This window comes from Myzus persicae, unplaced genomic scaffold (genome assembly GCF_001856785.1).
Source record: "Myzus persicae strain clone G006 unplaced genomic scaffold, MPER_G0061.0, whole genome shotgun sequence".
Taxonomy (NCBI): Eukaryota; Metazoa; Arthropoda; class Insecta; order Hemiptera; family Aphididae; genus Myzus; species Myzus persicae.
The window spans coordinates 326,003-347,784 of NW_019101047.1; the positions used below are offsets into that span (position 1 = coordinate 326,003).

Sequence of the window (21,782 nt, forward strand, 5' to 3'; positions counted from 1 at the left end):
TATTGTAATATATTATATTATTATATTATTAATTATAACCCTCTCAACTGCCGCCGCCGCAAACGAGAATATTCGCTTGGTAATAATATAATATAATTATTGTGTACCATCCCGTCGAGCCCCTCCCCATGGTACTATAATATAGCCTTAACGATCGCGTATTGTCCTTTTCCGATATTATACCTTCATTTTTCCTCTGGAGCGAAAACCTGACTCAATACGGCTTGATGTGCACGCGCGTGTGTCGATATAATATCATCATAATCATATTATTATAATATTATATTGTTGTTCTCGAATGTATATTATGTAGCCCCGAGTCACGACACTATATTATAGTTTCGGTAATAATAAATTAATGTTGATTTCGAAATGCGAATATTCGACAGTATTAGGTACATACGCACACATCATGCAAGCGAAATGTATTATAGGTGAGCGTATATGGAAATCGCTACTTTAGGTTAATATTGCAGAAACGCGTGTAATAATCGTTCAACTCTGAAACACAACAACAAACTTAATTAGGTACTACTGGATATTATAATAATATGCCATACTATATGTATAGTGCTCAAAACTACACAGTAACTTACTGTCGTGACTTTTCTCGTTTTACTTACCTAGTTTATTGACAATAATAATAATTGTACGCTAAATTAAACGGCAGTTTGGACGATTTAGTAATATTTTATTTCACGAATCAGGTTGACAATATTTATCGTTCGGTATTAAATCTTCAAATATTTATTTTCTTTAACACGTCTATAAAATATTAGTGGTAGTTTTTCAAGTCCTTCGATTAATGTAGTATTTACTACCTCGATTGTTTTATTTGATAAAAAAATTGTATGTTTATAGGCTGTACACATTTTAAGTAAAATAAAATTTCAACGAGTATGGTAACGGTAATCAAATGTTATTATTTATTAACAACACTCGTTGTAATCGGTAGTTAATATTCATTAGATTTTAAGTTATAACTAATAAAGATTAAATACTATAAATAGTAGTAAATGGTCAGTCGTATTCTGTACAGTAGGTAAAACGATGATATTTAAATATTTAAAAAAAAAATTACGAAACAAAAATAATATGTTATTAATAGTTTATAATTAAAACTTAATATATTCGAAAAGCTTATAGAGAGCGTAAAAATAATTTGTGTTTACATAATAATACATATTTTTATGTAACTCGTTCGTAAGATAAACATGAACGAAAACGCACTTAAAAAAATCTTGGTAATTAGCTAATTAGTTTTGGTAACAGTGCACAGATGAATTAATTTGTGTCTGCGTGACTGTAAGATATGGTATAAGGTAAATATAGTAAAAATAATGTTAACATAAATAACATTTGAGGGCTCTAGTAAAAAGTAAAAACGCAATAATTACAATCATTTAGACTTTATTCGTACATTTTACGTACAATTATTGTGTATACAGTATTACATCTTAGCCGCTTACTTGTACTTGATACATCAGTTATTACGGTTACTGGTTGTGTTATGTAACTATATATAATATAGAATGTGTATATCCTACATTCCTACGGACAAAACGACAAGTTATAAATTATTAAGGGTTATCGTCAATATCGACCGCAACTTACTGCAGTGGGTCAACGAAATAAATGTCGTTTATAAATGGTACACGGTGTTGCAACTTTATGAATGAGAACCTATTACGTCGGTACTATTATTGTGAATCAATTTACTGCGATTTCGCCGACTGTGGACACTGTAGTCCATGTATAATTATGCGCTAAATAGGCTCGTTCGTATTTTGCGTCGTTATCACAATACATAATTATCTTAATAATAAAATAAAATGCGCCTTGCCCGTTCCGCGTGAAAAGAAATTTAAAAAATACAAATAATTAAAAAAAAACGTAAACACACATTTTTGAGCCTTCGCAACGACAATAATAATACGACGGTCGTATCATAAGCGAACACCTCTATTACCGCGGTTGCTGCGTAGGTATATACATAATGGTATACTGCTGTAAGTGGCGCGTTTTGAAAGTGCGCGGCTGCAGGAGCATATTGCGCGTTCGAATAAATACATTAGGCGTAAAGGTATAATATTATATTATGTATAGACAGTTACGTAACATTCGGTAGTTAAAGTCTCCCACCGTCGCGTCGCGTTAAGTAATTATGCTGTAAATATGACGGCCGGCCATAACGTAGTTTGGCCTTACAATGTGTAAATATTTTAAATGCCGTGTCGCTCGGTGGGGGCGTAAACGCGTAATTCTGTGCCCACGACAGACGCAAACGGTGGTCGTCATCCATATCATATTATTATTATTACTATTATCATTGTGTAGGTATACGTACGCAGTAGTAAGTGTACGTATAATATACTCAATGCGGTGGATATCGTAGGCATATACCCACCCAGGGTAATACCTGCCCACGCGTGTACAGTGTACATGTAGCTCGCGTATATGTATAGGTATTATAATATCGTTTTGTGGTTTTTATAATATTATCATATTATTATACCATTCGTGTAAGTATGGTTTTGAAAGGCCACCGCGTGTGAACCGATAGCATGCCGCAAAACCACAAACCGCTCGTATCTGTAATAAAACAACGCGACGGACGCTATTACGCGTCTCCGTTGTGCAGGCACAATTTAATAGTATAATATTATCCACATAGAAACGATAAATAAATAAACATTTTGTAAGCTAGTGGCTTCTTTTCGACTGTTTTTCCAATAATATGCGTACGACTGGCACAAGCGATATTGTTTAGAAGCCTGCTCTTAAAATATATTATACAGAGAGCGCCGAGTGTGTGTGCATATATGTATAATAATAAATTCGACGGTGTCATGGGTTTTAAAGCGGTCGCTCCGGAATGTGCACCAGCATTCCTACAGCAGACGGCGGTCGTAGAGGCGTGGCAGTTGGATAGGCGGATCTGGTGGGATACCTATATAACATATAATGGTATAATAACACGACGACGACGTCGGCGGCGGTGGCGTAAGGTAATGAGATAGGTCTTGGTACAAATCCAATATTTTTCCTACGGTCAACAGTCCTGAACCGTTTATTGTCCGAAACTATTCCTGCAGTCGAACCTTGACCGGATGAGAGTTTTGTGCTGCAGTTGTATTATTATTATCCCCTCGGATCCAAACCACATATCGTTCACGCGTGCACGGATTGTTTACCTAAATATTATACTTAACTCATTATTGTTTAGGCGAGTATAGATACATATCCGATTATCCGAAGAAAGTATCGGCGAGTAGGCTATATTACACGCTGCTGCTGCAGTGACACTGATTCTGTGGACAGGTTTTATACCTCGGTGTACCTATCTCGCGATTGCTGCCGCTGTATAGAAATGTTTAGAGAATTTAGTACATTAAATCGTGTATACGATATAATACACAGATCCACTAGGATTTCTAAACAGTTATTAAAATTCCATTATCAAATGAAAGTATTGCAATCACCACGCGCTGTATAAGGCATACGAGTTTATTTTAATATCGACGGTATTACTGCTCGTCGGCTTTGTTTTTACCCGGAAGACGTATGCGGAAAAGTTTACTATATATATGCTCGAACTTCAGTCGAATGATGGAGCATTGTGCTGTAAAATTTAAATCACAATCAAACGGACCATAAAATTGTTTGACGTCCACCACCACCGCCTTCAAATAAAAGCGACGCGGTTGTCGGCCAAACAAAACGCATTATAATCGCCAGTAGAAACCGAACAGTAATTATAAGACAAAACGATGAGTGTAGGTACCTACCTATATAATGTGTGTATACATAGAAATGTGTGTTACAGTAAAAATGATAATAATCGTGGCCGCTGTACAGTGCAGTCAAACGTGAATATTGATGACCGTCGAACGAGTAAAATATAAAACCACAGGTGACCCCAAAACCGGCAACCTGTCGAGTGTATATATAGGAGCCCCCGCGGGGGCTAAGTTCCGACTTTCCTCTGCAATGCCCTCTTGTGCCACTTTCTTGGTGTAGCCGCCACCGTCCTTCCCATTCCTCGTCGGCAGTATATATTATATATACATAGGTACGCGTTCGATAGATAAATTAATATTCTAAACTCTTCACAACGCGTCTAATGCACGAATCGACCGGAGTTAAGCATCCACGTAAAATTAATCAATGACCGTTTATAACACGTTCACATTAACATCCGTTACAATTGTGTCAGTGGACCTATTATTCGACGGCGTACGATTTTTGGTCGCACTCGAACGATTTATCTGTCTAGTGCAGCACGGACTATACACACGTCGCGCAATGGTGCAATTATTGAAATTCGTTCGGTAGTGCGGTGGGGTGAGAGGATGTTTAGTTTTTATCGTTTAAATCAACGATACCAGTTGCTCCCCCGCGCTACCCGGCACCCGCCATTTGCAGTAGGTTTTACATTTAAGTAGAATTTGACGATTTCTTCGTATGACAAGTCACAAACAATTAATTCTTTATTTCACAGGGATAATGCAAAACATACTTTTTCATCTGCAATGAGCTATAATATGTATTATATGCCTATGTTCAATATTCCTGCGCATTGAAATTCCGTCCAAGACGTAGATAGAACAATAAATTAAATACTCAGGGAACTTGAAAAAAAAATGATTTATACGTCTTATTAAAAGATTTAGCCCCCTCCACACACACACTGGCATACGCCATAATTATACAGAACATTTGCGTCACGCGTATATACATATATACGATCTATCGATTAAATAGTAAACACCATATTTTGTGTGAAAGTGCATAGACATTTTGCCATGGTTTTTTCCCACTACATCTTGAAATGGGTCGTGTTCGCCGAGTACAGTAAAATATGCATATATATATATATATATATATTTATTTTATTGGCATACATATTATTATATACCTACAACACCATTATTATACCAATAGTTCGTAGTCAAACAGCCATAACGACAATTCGTTACGAAACACGACGAATTCGTTTTCTTTTAAGTCCTATAGGCGATTTTCGTGATGAAAACAATTTTCTGTCGACGGCAGTCTGTAGTGGGTATTACTATTGTTCTATTAAGGAAAAATTTCGCAATGAGCACGATCACGCATACATACACATAGCGCGGGAAAAAATAACAGAAACAAATAGACCTATTAAAATAATAATATTATACGGTCGATGCGTAATAGTTGGATGGACCAAATATATTACCAAAACGCTAGGTAAAATAATATAAACTATTAAGTAACAATTAATAACAATATTATGATACAACAATAAAACATAATATCGAGTGGTGGTACTGTGATAGTATACCGTATACCGTATACTGTATAGCAAGGCAGTAGACACACTGCCACAATATAATATGGTTGTTCGGTGACACTCGCGATCTTACAGAATCGTGTCATTTATGATCGGCTTTCGATTACAATGACGACTGCGACTTCCAGACGAATACGATATAAATTACAATGTATATATTATGTACTGCGTACACATCTAACCACGGTAACGGTTTGTCATTACGTGCCCACTCCGCCGACAGTGATTTTCTATGTTAGTATATAGGTACATCGAATTGAGCTGCGTCATTCACGACCGCTTCCGCGGGACGAACAACAGTAATCAAGAATCGTTTAGATGCGATTTGCCACAACAATAATATTACCCACCGCTGCGATAACGAACTGAAATCGGAATCGCGATTCTCATCTTACCTCGAAAACGGACATCGCTGGATGTACTAACCAATTGATATTAAACAGTCGTTAACCCTTTACGTCGACAAAAATTAATATTTTTTTGAAATATGTCCAACAAATGTTGGAAAAAAATATTAGTATTTACTATTTTGAATGAAAGCATATTATGTACATTTTGAATTTCATATTGCTAAGCAATATATTTTTCTGAGAATATGGAACTAGCATGGTAAATTATACGATAATTACAGTTATAACCAAGTTTAGGTACTTTATGAGTAGGTACCTACTCGTATTAATTTAAAATTATCCAAGAAAAAATTCAAAAAACGTTAATACTCTTCGAGAAAATGAATGTTCACCTTTAAAATAACCGGTATATTATCATAATTGTTGCACTGATTTTTTTTTATGTCTAAGTACATTATTTTATTGAATTCATATCCCTTAATTTTGATTAAAAATGGGGACGTTTCATATCACCCTAAACGAACCATGTCCTAATTGTAATATACGTCACACGCGTAGCTACCCGGCAACAGGTGGCGGTCATTGTACAACATTATTGTGTTATCAAACAGTGTGGAATTCACGGAAAAACTTGTACGCTGTCAAAAGAATCGTCACCTCCGTGTCTGCGGCGTGTCGATTTGTTCTTTCAAACGTTTTTCTATTGCGTTTTAACGCGAAACAATGTGATTCGCCCCGGTGAAAAGCGCCATCGACGGATCGTTCCGGGGCACTGACGAGAATTCGACGATGTATAATTATTACCATGTACGAGTTTAAAATGAATTCAAAATATATGTTTTAATTAAAAATATGTAAACACTTAAAATAGTGTAACGATAATATTCAAAAATGTTGTTTTGTAACCACCTAAAATCAAGTGAAAAATGTTCTGTTCAAAATGCGAGTGTTATTCGATAAAAAATCACTCAGTAGGTAATAGGTATAAGTCATCATTATAATATAATAGTATTATGTTCTATGTTCGTCTCGCACCGCGACGGTTTGCCCATATATAAACGTACAAAATATCGAAAAATACGACCATATTTGCAGGTGACCGCTGCAACTGCGGAGAAAGAAAGAGTACCTATAATATTATACGACGTGCATATAATATAGGTATATAATATATTATAGGTATATTAGGTATTCTTCTTCTGCCATAATCGTATGTTATATTATATTGTTCGTCAAAGAGTCAGTGTACCTACGCTACAAAAAAATACGTTGAATTATACATGTTGTGATGTACCTACGCGCGCGACGACGATAATAATAATAATAATATCAATAATATATACGCGGCAACTGCGTAATATAATCGATAATATTATATATTTATATATATACACATAGGTAGGTGAACATGTATTAAAATAATACAATACCGATTTGCTCCGTCTTATATATTTTTTTCGTGAGTTATTATTTCGGTTTTCTCTCTTTCGCTTTCTCTCTCTCTCCCTCTCTCTCTCACACTCACTCACTCACTCACTCACTCTCTTCACGAACGCGCTGCAGTCACGCCTGGCCGACACGAAGACACATTAAAGTATAATATAACTTATAAGCCGTACAACTATATATTATATACAATATATACCTAGGTATAATATTGTATACCTAGGCAGTAGGCCGCCGCCTGGATGCGTCATCGTCGTCGTGTCGCTCTAGTCCCTCCCTTAAGTGATTCCCGTCACAGCCATCACAGTCTCTTCCGGCCCTCGCCAATATACAGACTTTGCATACATTTAAATCGATGATGAGGTGGAGGAGGACGACCGTCTCATTTATATACATCAATATTCCCAGACACGACTGCGGCGTGACGTACCCGAAGCTCGTCGACGACGACTCGTGTACGGTGTGTCTCAAAAGTCCTGGATCACCCTAATCATAACCTCCGCGACAAATCGATAAAAAATAATGTATGTTTTATATTATTTAAATGCTGTTTTTTCAACAGTTGCCAAATGGGAAATTTACGCCAGAAACGTTCCTATAATATGAATATGATGACTGTCGAGGAAAAAACACATTTAAATATTACATCGATCTGTGTTACACGTTCTCGAGGTGATACGAGACTTTAAAGACACGCTGTATTTTATTTTTATATGCATTTATACATCCGTTAATAATACGTATGTGATCTGTAGTCGAATTGCTACATAAGGCAGTGCCTGTAGCACTTTCGTCGGTCACGTCGAATTTACGTGAACCTCCCCGCCAACGTAGTCGAGTCTCCGACAATCGTTTTATTAATTTATCGTCATCGTCGGTGAAGTATGTGTTGTATGGACCGATAAAACAAAAAAGAAGCTAAACTTCAATCGTACACTTTTACTACTTTCCAGGAGAGCAAAATAAAATGTTCATATCTTCTTAACTTTGGCTTCGAGACTTTGATGTTTATATAAAAACTATATGAATAAGATTGTTACATACCGGATGATCCATACAAAACGTTGGTATATTTGGAAATAAAGAGAGCACTCTTACTTTAAATGGATCATAATATTATATATTCCATGTATTGTTCCCTGAATATAGCCTGAGAACTTGAATACTATTTATTCGAAAAACTCCCTTTAATAATTGTATCATTGCTATATGTATTGTAAAAGTTTTTAAAAAATCAGATATAGAACACTTCTTTTCTTTGGGAACAATATTTAAAATCAGAAAAACCTTGTAAATGTTTTCAAGCTCATGACGTGTAGGTCAGGACGGCAACAAAAATTAAATAGGTATCTGATTATTAAAATATTTTAATGGTAGCGAGTAATACTGTGGCGCTCGTGCGTTCGAAAGCATAGACTCCTCTCGCGGTTATCCCGCACGCCATCGCACGTCGCCTAGCCCATCTCGCCGTTTACCAGTCGAATTATTGCGAAAGGGATGACGGATATTGCGTCGGCCATTGTAGAGGGGCGATAACCCCGACGACGATACCCAGCCGAGTCGCGGTGCAGTGATAGTAATCCGCCATAGTACATATAATAATAATGGTGGCACAGTCGTGATGATATCGTCTTCTCCGTCGTCGTCGTCGTCGTGTCGTCGCCGTCACATCGATACCCGTGGAACGAAAACGGGGGGAAAAAAAAAACCGTAACATTATATAGGTACAGGTGCGCAGAGCATTACGCGATGACCGTCTGAACTCTCGCGGGTTGCGCCCGTCCGCAAACCGCAGCCGGTTATTCGTAACTAGATCGAGCGGGGCGGCGGCGGGGACCGTGTGCATAACAATATAATATTATCGTTTCCCGAAAAATACAAAACCTGTAGACGTTACATCATAATGAAACACAAAATATGCCGCAGAATTGCATCATAGTCAGCGCCACGCGTAGTTTCGCCCGACTCGATGACGACGGCAACCAGAGCGAAATAATGTCGTCTTCTTCTTCCTGTTCTTCTGGTGGACAATAATATTACAGTATACTTATGCTTATTAGAATAGCCGTTATTACCACATAACAGCTACTATCGTTTTCGAACGTATAAAACATATTAACAGAACACTGAAAGTCGTACGCCTTATTTACATACGTTTATAATCCACAGCAGGTGGAGCCGCGGATACCTCATATACCTGGTACCCACTGATATTTTGTTGACACATTTTTTTCTTGCATTTACTTGGACTACCACACTTAAATACGTTATTATTATGTTTAACGACCGTTACTTTATACAAACATTCCACTTGAAACAAATTAAAAATCATTTACTTAAAACACACAAGTACCTACCTGTTTATTTATCAATTTTTTTTATACACGATTGTAATACTTTTACAATAAATCATACTACTCTGCGATCATCATCTATATGGTGTCGAGTGTTATGTTTAAGGCCTTAATAATATGCCTTATTGTTTCGTAATGTCCCGTATATTGGTACGTAGATTATTAGGTTCTAGAATAATGTTAGGTACTATATGGTACACGGGTACGGCGACAATGAGATGAGGAACGTCGAGTGACACTTAACTTGTCTGCATATTGGAGCTCAGTGTATTCTGTATATACTGTGCGGTTCCCGCGCTGATTCAAATTCTTATTTCAGACTATGTGTCCATCTGAACAATACCATATTATCTCCGAATCATCAGTTCTTACTTTTTACCATCATATATGCAAATGACTCCCGAAGACGAATGAATTGAAAATCATGGTACGGCGACCACCTATATTTGAATAAATATACCTGCATACTGCCCAAAGTCCCATCAATGGATGGATTCTTCACGCAAGACTAAAGTAACTGCCTGTTATGCGTATCACTTTCGCTCATTGTGAACAATTTAACTTACAGATTGTATAAAATATATTTACAATGAATAATATGTTGTTCGACTTAAATCGAGTACATATTATACATATAATAATATGTGTACTACTATAATCTGCGTATAGTTACACCAAAGTGTTACAACTGTTACGCTATTATGTTATATTAATTATGACTGGTATAGTGCATAGACCTAATCAAACATTACTTTTGTACGAGTGCATATTATAATAATGATGTTCTGTTGTTGTTTGGACTTTTATACGCTACATCATCCGGTACGAAACAAAAAAAAAATCGGCTTGACCTTGACGGATCGTCTATTGTTTCTTACGCTGAAGATGTGTGTAGGACGTAGGTACTGTGTACACATTTTATTATACTGCAGTAAAAAAAATAATAAAACCTTAGAAGAAAATAAATAGTGATGAATTTTTTTCAGAGCTGTGAATATTATAAAATACAAATTATTGTTTGTGCACATATCCACGCGCAGCTGGTATTCCATAACACCATCCATTAGTCATTATTCATACAAAATAACAAACAAATTTACCAATGCAAATAAATGCACATTATACACTTACGCGTGTTGGCCAGTAACCGATGAACCGTTTTAAAATTGATTTTAGAAATCGGAGATCAGACGGCGTAGACGTTTAGTAATATACCTAATTAGGCATCTTTAAAATTAAGTCAGGATTTCACGGATCGGATTTGTTCAAAAAGTCTCGGCGAAATAAAATTGCCATATTAATCTAACGGGACGTTTTTTTCTTTATTATTAATTATTAATAGTTCCGGCGATTGTGTACCCTATGTATATGTGTGTGTGTGTGTATGTTGTATATGTATATGTATTATATTTACGTCGTAATGTCGTACACATAATATAATATACTCTCAACTCTTTTGTTTGTATACGTGTAACGAAAGACAATGTACAACGCGGTGCCTGTACGAGCACCGAGACGAAAATTATAAATAATGTAAAAAATGAAATAAGATTGAAAAAACCGAAGGACGAGACAATAACGAAGAAAATCGTTACGAATCGTTAGAATAGAGTGAAAATAATAATATCATGTTGGTCAAATTTCGGTCAGTTACGATATTTTTATCGTGAACGGGTTATGTATGCGCCCGTACAAATAAAAAATATCGTTCCGAGTGCATCGAATTAAAAACCATTTTATGGATTTTTGGACCATTGTTTTCGGTTTGAAATTTGACCACACAATGTATCGGCGGTACACTCGAGAATTACAAATTCCTATAAACCTCTCGACCCGTGTTCACCGCGATATATCATCGTTTAGTGGTTTAGTCGTTTCACGGAACGCCTACAAGTTGGTTCCCACATTACCGAATTGGTTCCCGGGCAGTCTACATAGGTGTGCATGCAAACTAGTTTCTAAATGAACTTTAGTTTTAATAATTAAACCATGTTAATCTTAACTTTTCTGAATATAATCGAAAATTGTTGTAACCGACAACAGTTTCTATCACATTTTACAGAGACTTAGGAATGTCCAAAATATCTTGGTTTTGGTCAACACGTTTTTGTTGTTAGTTAATCTATATAGGTCCAAACTCAATACCAAATAAGTCGAAGTTAATTAAAATACATAATAATATATATATAACATAAACATACTTATACATTTACAACATACAGTTTTAACGAATTTACAACTCGACATATTTGACGGTCGTCTAACTCTTCATTTATAATGTTCGCTGATTAATTTCTTCTTTTCAGCTTTTTTTCTTGACTTCAAGTGTGTTACTTTGTCTTATTATACATATATATATATATATCTAAAACAGAAACATATCTTCACAATGGATCTCTTTTTCGATTATTACAAATATATTTGGACCGGTGAAATACAAATCTGAATTAGGTTTTCCGACGAACGATTCTCTACCTATATGTAGTTCGCTTTGGAGCAGTCAAAAATTCCACTAATATTTTTGGTGGAAAATCACAGTAATCTGATCTTCAGAATTTTACCTGTATGTATGGGAACCACAATTCGAACAGTCGTAGGATGATGAGTAATTTTATTACTGAATTTAACCAATTCCGTGCAATCCCGTTTTGACACGTACTAGTGGCTGTGATGTCCCCAGCAGTTGCGTTTCATCACATTGTTCATACACACATAATGCACCAGAGTATACAACACACCAAACTCCGAATGAATTAACCCGGGCAGCGGTGCAACAGGCGTGTCTCGTCGGTGTACGTCGGCTGAGCTGCAGATATGTTATACAGGTACATCAATATACACTACCTGTAAATTATATCACAATATATGGGTATCTACTCGACTTAAGACTTTCTAACCTTGACACGGCGCGCGCCGGTGTTAAAAACTGGGACAGTATTTATAGCCACACTATGTTTATAATATATAATATATATACATATATATATATATGCGTGTAGTATACCGTCCGGTATAATATGTTATATACACGGGCGTTTGTATGTACGCACGCACACACGTCGTCCTACACAATGGGCGTCCACCATTTTTGTGTATTGTATTATTTTTCTCGGGTGCCCCGGCCTGCAACCGCCAAGACTCGCGGAGAGACGCAAGTAAACAATGCGCGATAGTATTATACGTGTGTGGTGCATAGTGCATACATGGCTCAAGCGTAAACAGACGACGGACGTATCGTCGGACACATTATGTGTGTGTGTGTGTGTGTGAGTGTGTGTGTGTGTGTGTGTGTGTGTGTGTACCACGGTACTCCTCGGGGCCACTGCTCAGGGGTATCAGTGGACCGTGAACGAGCGCTGTTGCCGCGGGAGTCAAGAAAACATAAAAAAGTAACAATAATATAAGACGTGTACCTGTATGGGCATATATATAGTAATATGTAAACAATAATATACATCGGGCCGGTATACAGAGAGATCCATTAAACCGGCTACACGCCTACGCTGTACTTCTTTAAGTCGATTTTTGTGTTTTTCGAAAGATAAAAATTGTTTTTATAATATATTCTACAGAATTTGATCGTGTTCTAATATGCGACATTTTTTGTCGTATAGTGGTTGGCCGTTTTTTTTTTAAATATTGGAATATTTATAGTAACCAAGAACTTAACAATGTTTACAAGTTATATTTTTTACACAGTGCAACTATGCAAGGGACATATTATTTAAGAAAAATAATTAAACATGTAATAATATAGGTATAATGAACATAATTTCTTGTTTCTACCTTCTTGAAATATTAAACTTAACCATAATCATGGATTTACAGTTTACCAACGTAGGGAAAGAAAATATATTGCTCTAATATTTGAAGGGTTATGCTTCAGGAGAAAAAATAAGAAACCTAAAATGCAGAGCAGCGTAGCTTGCTACTAGTTCAAAATGTACCAATAAGCTTATGCATATGTATCCCTTGCTGGCCCGAATATACGAATCAATGTATTTAAATTTGCACAACCAAATTTACCACAACGAACATTCATTTTTTACTTTATAATATGATTATGGGTATAGGGAGGAGTTGACTTTACAATTTTGAAGTTATTGAGGGTTAAACAAAACATTTTGAACTTTTACGTCTGCGAAGACGTTATTTTACTTTCTAACGTATCTTCAAAAGTAATGGTGAAAGATGGGAAGCTGAAGAATCGAGTATTGAACAAATATTTTTTGATTTAAGAGGATTTAAAGTCGAGATGGTCTCACGACTGTCAAGTATGTTTAGTGAAAACCACATTCTTTTCAGAGTACTCCACTTGCAAGTGGACTTGGCCGTTTCACTTCTAGCTATGAATCCAAGCTTTAAACGCATATCAATAAAACAAAAATTCATTCAATATATTCGATATTCAAGAATTATGAATTATGACGCGCCGAACGTTTAGAAAAATCATGTTGGCTTACAATCTTGAAATAAAGGTTACTAATTTTTGCAAATGTGGTGTTATCGACACTTCAAACTATATTAATAATATGTATAATGAAAACATTCTATTGCGAAAATTATAAATTAGTGTCTGTTAAATGACGGTCTGCCGCTATCACGAGTGTCGCTTACCTCGAGTAATTAACGCGTTTCCGCATGTATATGTATGCGTATAATATAATATTATGGACTGTGATGGCAGCTATAATATACCCTTATCATGACGATGGGTACGATGTGTGCGATACGCGCACCGAAAACGCACCGACTCTCGGCGGCGGTCTGAGGATTAAAAAATTACCTCGCTGAGTATGATATTAATGTCGAAGAACGCCGAGGAGATTGCGCTTGCAATAATCGTGTAACGTTATTATAATGCAAAAAAAAAAAAAGAAGAGAGAAAAAACGATGCTTTACACAGTGCGTTACGAATAATCAAACGATTTTGCGGTTTAACGCGCATTCGTCCGTTTATATGGGCATTATGTGCGCACACGAAAATAAGGAGCTCAATGCACGCGCACGTAAGGATATACGACATGATATAATATTATTATAACAGGACTCGGCGGCTTGGCGAATACGATACCATTTATATTTTATACGAGAACACAAGTCGCAGGTATAATATAATATTCGTTCGTTCATAATAATAATAATAAACGTCTGCGAATTATAATAACATTATTTCTTATGTTGTTACATATTTTATTGACAGTGATTTGCTTCCCACACACACACACACGCACACATATATATATATGTATATTTATGCGAATTATACCAAAACCGAAAGACGGACTTTATCCCTACTCGCGCCGTACCCATATGGATCGCGTATAATGCGCGCGTTTCGTCGATACGATATTTTTTTTTTTTGAACATACTCGAGCGATTATCTTTATAATATGCAGAACCGGTATATTTTGTATTATTATATATATTGTGTTTCTTATTAGTTCTTGGTTTGAATAATATACACTCATGGCGTGGTTTCATTTTTTTTTGCCGTCCAGCATAAATAACGTGTGTTTTTTCGTATAGGTACCTTATGCGATTTTTTTTTTGCGATAATGATTTTTAGTTTAGCCGAACGTCGATATATATGATTTTAAATAACAAACTGACGCACAGTGTTCATATGCGTAGCCCGCCTAGGTACCTACAACAAACGATTAAAGCGGATATAATATCGTATAATATAAATATTAAATACTGTTATAGATTGAAACTCAAATAGGTATTATGCGTTAGAAAAAAATTTGGCTTAAACTATATTATATTTCGTACAGTACGCTTTATTGCTCCAAGTACACTGTCTCAACAAATAAAATAAATCAACTCCAAAAAGAGTTCTCGGAGTAATAATATACTGCAATGTTCTTTCGTGTTCCACATAATTTTCCCGACCTATTACGACACTTCTGTACAACCGAAAAAATAATGTAAAATATGTAAATAAAAAACCGCTACTGACTATATGAATCAAAATATAAATTATTATTTAAAACGATGATTTTATAAATGCATAATATCTCTCATGAAATATACTGAAAAAATGATTGAAAGCTTTAGATTTTTACATTAAAAAAATTACACGAATTTATAGTTATTATTAATTATACAATAAATACCGGAAGGCGTTGTGTATCAAGCAATCTAAGAGTTTTTGGTTATTTATAAAGAGATTTGCCTAATAAGTATTAAATAATTGTTTGTCTTCAACGCTTGTTAGTTCTATCTTGACGACTTCCGTCTTGGATTTCGGATTGGAAAAGAACCCATTCCAAACTGGTCGAATTACGAAATGAAGGGAAACATTTAAAAACAATTTATCGACACATTATGGTGTATACTTTCTGATCGAGTGGTTCGACTTCACGATATTTGATGATTTTCTTAAGGGCGTCAAAGGTTCGAATGTACAAATATAACAAGTGTATACGCACTTTCGTCTATCTTAATATAGTAGCAAAAATGAATTTAATTTTTAAGTCCAATTTTCTTTGGCTATATTAAGTATTAAATCATTATCCTTTTCCGTCTCTTTCGTCTACGTACACGAGTATAGCAAATATGTATTATATTTAAAATGTATGAGTTGCGAACTTTTAAATTTTGACTTTGGTTATGATACTTTTTGCAAGTTGGAACGTTTGTAATGTTGACAGTACTCAAGTCCGTTCATCGCCTATCAGCGTGCTATTTATTTATCCTATGAGCGACAGTCAAATAATTGAAAAATAACATACAAATTAGGTACAATATGACCGTCAGCTGTTCTCAGGTCCTTCTCTTATGTGTTTCTATTCGGTCGTTCGCTCCCGTGACATTGACATTTTTAACAATGCCCATTTGATGAATGAAAATGGACGCCAACCGACTGAACACACAAATTACTATTTGTTTTAATAAAGAAGACGTACTATCTATAGTCGTGGAATCTTCAAGGGAAATAATCGCAAATAAAAAACAAATTATCTCGACTGCTGAACGAATAATGATAATTATTGTCGTGTACGTGCAAACGACGGAAAACGTAGTAGAAAAAAATAAAACATCGCTGTGATAAACATTTCTTCCGATCACTCACCATAAGTTTGACCTGACGAGATTTTTATTCACTGCAAATAGTTTTTTAATCTTGAGTTGTAAGCCCAACAGTGCTATTACCTTTATAACTTCAATCATATTTTACAATGTATAGACAAATACAAGACACACAGGTACGCGTGTTTTGGGAAGCCAAAAATTAATTTTCACACGGGAGTACAAGGTGTCGTGTATTTATTTTGTATGATGTTCTTATGCCATTTTCATTTCTTCCCACCGGTGATAAATAATTAATATTCCACTCAAAAAATCTAAACTTACCTGCGTGACATTCCGCAGGGAAGTTTCGCACTGCAATCGTCAATGTACGCCTCACGCAACCGTCTTTGTATAATACATATTGGTTAAAAGATTTAAACTTAAAATAGGACAATAATAGATATTTAAAATCTTACTAGAACCAAAATAAAGTTCATCAAAAGTTTAAGGAAGGTCTGGGTGGGTTTCTCGGTGTTTTTCGTCAATCTTCGTTATTAGCATACTACTCATACATTAGGTACTGCACTATATATACTACTTTTTTACTACCTAAGCAATACATTTGTTTGAATTACATGTATATGTAAAATATAGGTTTCCACTGCAATATTGTTTATGAAAACTAAAAGATCAAATGTTGACACTCAAGTGAACCTTTTTTTTCATACGCACTTCCGTTAGATTTATTTACCTCTGATAGTAAAATATATCAATATTAAATTTTGTACTGCTGTAGAAAGTTAATAGAAACAATAGCTCATCGATATACTGTTCATCATTATTCGGTCTGTATAACCACATCGTATAGTTGGAAATGATCAAACATAGAAAAGTAATACATTTTTTAAATGAAATAGTTGATGGCGCAGGTAACCAGATCTACTATAAAATTATGTATTACGCTTTTCTCACGCTAAAGAGTTTGGATATCGAACGCCGACACGAACACAACTCCAGCTGGAATCGTAACGAATTGAAGTGGTTTTGATTGCTGTAGGTTTTCTAACATCATATTGATCTTTCAAACAGTTTCTAAAACAAAACTTTCAAATCAATTTTGAACACACGACTATTTGAATAAATACCGACGTGGCTGTACCAGAACACATTAGGACGAAACATTTGCAAAAAGTGAACTCTTCAGTACCTACCTATATATACTATTATTATAGCCATGTAACCACTGAGGTATCAAAATCGTCAGTCCCGTCGCGTACGCAACCGCCGTCGTCGTAAACATCCGAGTCCAGTGATCCTCCTGCAGTGAGCGGTAAACGCCCTCTCCGCTCGCACTGTCCTCGGCGGGTCGTCCGCACGTCCGCTCGGCCGACATTCCGACACACAACTCGCGACGAGTAAAATATAATAATTACAATTTATAAAAATACACTATATAATAATACATATATGTATATAGCCATATGGACGACGGGTGTAATGTGTACGTAAATATTTTACTTTAATATTATACAACAATTTATTATTAATTAATTATTAATCGACGGGCGTTCGTGAATTTTTTAGAAAATGTTCATCAACATTACATTATTTATTACGGTACAACGCGATTGAGAGTCGCTATCGCTGATATATATATTAACAATCTATAACCTGCGATTATCCATTCCGGCAAACATGAATTATTTGTGCGTTCGGACTCTATCGTTTTTTCGATGGGATTTCCGATTTACCTCTAGGAGGAGGTGCCGAGATGGCGGGTTAGGTAGGACCACTGCCTAATGCAAATTTTAAATTTGCATACGAAGAAATACTCCCAAAAGTATTCAGCTGCGAAATAAAAAATTAAAAGTGTATTTTTTCGTACAAAACTTAAAAAATATATATAATCGTTTTTTAAATTATGCTCACAATTAGTTTTCGAAATAATGAGTATCTATATAAAATAATGCTATAAACGTATAGTTGCTTATGGAGAGCCTGTAATAAAGTAGAAATGAGTATAGGCTCACTTTAGGTATATTTATTATTATACTTACCTACGGTCAAATTGACTATAGACTCGTCACAGTTTCACATTGCATAACTACAAACTCACGTGCAGTTCTTTGACGTGATATAATCTTGATGAACCTGTTAAGCCAGGTCATGTGCTTGTGTATAACGGTAGAGACCCGAGGAGAAAAATGTTTTCGTGCAATCTGTTCTCCCAGCGAACCAAATTTGACTTTCGAAAACCCCCGCACAGAGATAAGACCGCGATGCCTATACCTATAAATTTATAACACACTCGAATTTATATGCGATGACAAGATGCTATTTTGTCCTGTTAATATTATATCGTATTGTACCTACTCTCGTGAGTGTAATCGCATCACGCGAATAAAAATTTGTTTACTTCCAGCGGTCGCGCATTATACGCGAGTGTAATATAAAATATTATATTCGAACGGCGATGCGGATGCGTACAAAAAGTTGCCTGGTGAGGTCATGGATCGTCCTTGACCACGATGCACAGCTGACGCGAGGAATGTTCGTAAAACAGCCATTGTAATAATGTTATTATGTTAAACCTCTAATTTCTGCCTAACGAACGTCTGTTCACGATTTGAATACTTCCATAGGACTCGCGGGTGCGTGCGCCTACCCATACAGTTTTCAACCGAACAACAACATCATAATATTGTGCACCTATATATACTGATGAGTGCACTGCAGTGCACACTATACGCACAGCGAAATACGCGTATGTATCACATTTCAAAAATATTCATCACATATATGCGTCATGTGTTGTACGCGATATGAAATTAAAATCTAAAACCGTGTCACAATGTGTGCAGCCTATAATATGTAATATGTATAGAAGTCAAAATGTATAATATAATGAAACAGACACGACACCTATAATACACAACAAACGATATATTGTCCACCGCCGCTGCACAGCAGTACTCACATACATGTATATATATATATATATATGTGTCACAGGCGTTTTTATCATCATTGTTATTGCACCTGCGTATGTTTATAGGTATGTCGGTGAAATCGAATACAATAAAATATGAAGCCGTGATAATATATATATATGGGTACATCGTGTCCCGATCCGAACGTCTTCTCGCGCCCGCCATCGATTTCATCGACGCGAATTCCGCTGTCAAAAGTCGCTCCGCTCGGTATCAACACGCGACAACAAATACATATCCGCAGAAGTATAGTACCTATTTAATTTATATACCATTTAAGGTAAATCCGCGAAACGCTCTCAGTCCGCTGTACTCTCGCCTTTCCCGCAATACGAGGTGTCTCTCCGCTGCTTTCTATACAATATACGCACGCGGTCGCGGCGGTTTTATTTTTATGGCACTGCAGCCGTGATTCTAAGCGTATTACGGCCACTACGACCCATTTGTTTTGACACGTTTCGAAAACAATGAATGATTAGTGTTTCCCCGGATGATGGCGTATATGTTATATACGCACATAACTATCAATATATATATATATATATATATGAAATAATAGACTTAGATTTCTAATCAAAGAGCTCTAAATAGGGAGGGGGGGTAATGAGTGAGAGAGAGGAACAATGCAAACTCTCGATCTCTTCTCGAGAGAGGCGCATTGAGAAAATCGACCGTCCACGAACAGACGTCACAGGCTGTGGATTTTATTAATTTAGTCCTTTTTGCGGATTAGGTTAGGTCATTTGTCAGCAACAATGACGTATTTATTTTCCTCGACTTTACGACGTGATGTCTGCTGAATAAACGATTTGAGTGCATAAACGGTTTGCAAAAAAACCAAAGCGTTTATTCTGCTGTCACGTTACGTTATTAGTATATTATATATTATTCATTTATTCATACTAAATTTGTTGAAGTCACCAGGAAAAAAAACGTGGCTGAATTGTACAGCTAAACGAAAAACTTTGTTGTTTATGGTTTTTCATACGTTATTTCGTATGCGCATAGACGCATAATAAAATTAATAATTATACATATACTATACAGAACGAATGACACGACATTTTCAGCTGCTAATTAGTTGCAAATAGTCATTAGTCTTTACTCGCGGTTACATTTAAAATATATATGTCTAAAATCTAATAATGACTGCATGACGTTATGCGAGTGGTATTTTGTGCGGCGTAATAATAATCGTGCGAGAGACGTTATGCATATTATATTACTATAGGACTGTGCAATTTTCGGAGATTTATTATTTCAAAAAACGAACGGTCATCAAAACTAGGGTAAACCGCAGGACGGCTGTATTTTCTCGTCCACGATATCCCTCGAGAAATGACCCCATCACCAGGTCCGTACAATAAATACTGCTACAATAATAATTAACGTCGTATGCGGTAAATGAACATAATATATCATCTACCCGTGTTATAATAGCGGTGGCCGTAAATAAAGTCAATCACAAGGACACACGCAGCTGTGAACGGGTGGGCCCACTCGTCGAAACAGAGAGAATATTCGTGTATCGACAAAAACCGAGCGAAAACTATCGATCCACGTCGAATATACGGGCCAACTTGCAATAAACCTTTTAGTGCAATTAAACGTATGCACCAACATTTCGACTATATTATATCATAACACGCGTCGTCCCAAACGTTGTGAAATATTGTGCAAACATTTTTTTTTTTGGGCTACCCAAACGTTTAGAAACGAATTCGCACAAATTCTATGGGCGGGGGGAAATGTTCAAAAATCCAAATTGTCCGAGGGGGGGGGCTTACTATATAGTAATCCCGACCGGAGATTCGACGCGCGCACCTATTCCGTTCGCCGAGTAAAAGACAACCACGGAATCTGATGTTGCATGTGCCGAGTTTACGTTTTTTTTACTGCATATACATATACTATACCTATACATGGTATACGTTTTTGAAAAACAATTTTCTCGTGTACAAATAATAAGCACGTACGTGAGTTAATCACGGCCGCGGACCCGAACATGTCAATAATCGATATATATATATGTATGCACATATTGTATAAATATGTAACGTGAAATGTCTGAACAATGGGCGCGGCGATTATCGGAGTGGAAAACTATACACTACTTAAATATTATATACTATTATTAGTACATATTATTTGAACCCATCGAACTATAATAGTATCCATGTGCAGCTTGTATACAGGGCGATTTCGTACGCCAAGCGATGCACTACGCATAGGAAACACGAGGAACTCGGATTTATCTAAACGCATAATTATATGGGTACTGTCTTATACT

The 21,782-nt window shown here is 36.0% G+C and overlaps 1 protein-coding gene across 2 annotated transcripts in view; it reads left to right on the forward strand.

Annotated features, from left to right (window-relative positions):
• Nucleotides 1-21,782, forward strand: part of LOC111027501 — a 36,002-nt gene that overhangs the window by 2,884 nt on the left and 11,336 nt on the right. The window contains exons 2-3 of one of the 2 annotated variants that reach the window (XM_022305893.1): nt 3,131-3,132; nt 18,625-18,637. The exons of the other annotated variant lie outside the window; for it this stretch is intronic. The gene's annotated coding sequence lies outside the window, so the exon portion shown is untranslated. Of the gene's footprint in view, nt 1-3,130; nt 3,133-18,624; nt 18,638-21,782 lie in introns of those variants that run through there. 2 annotated transcript variants of the gene reach the window in all.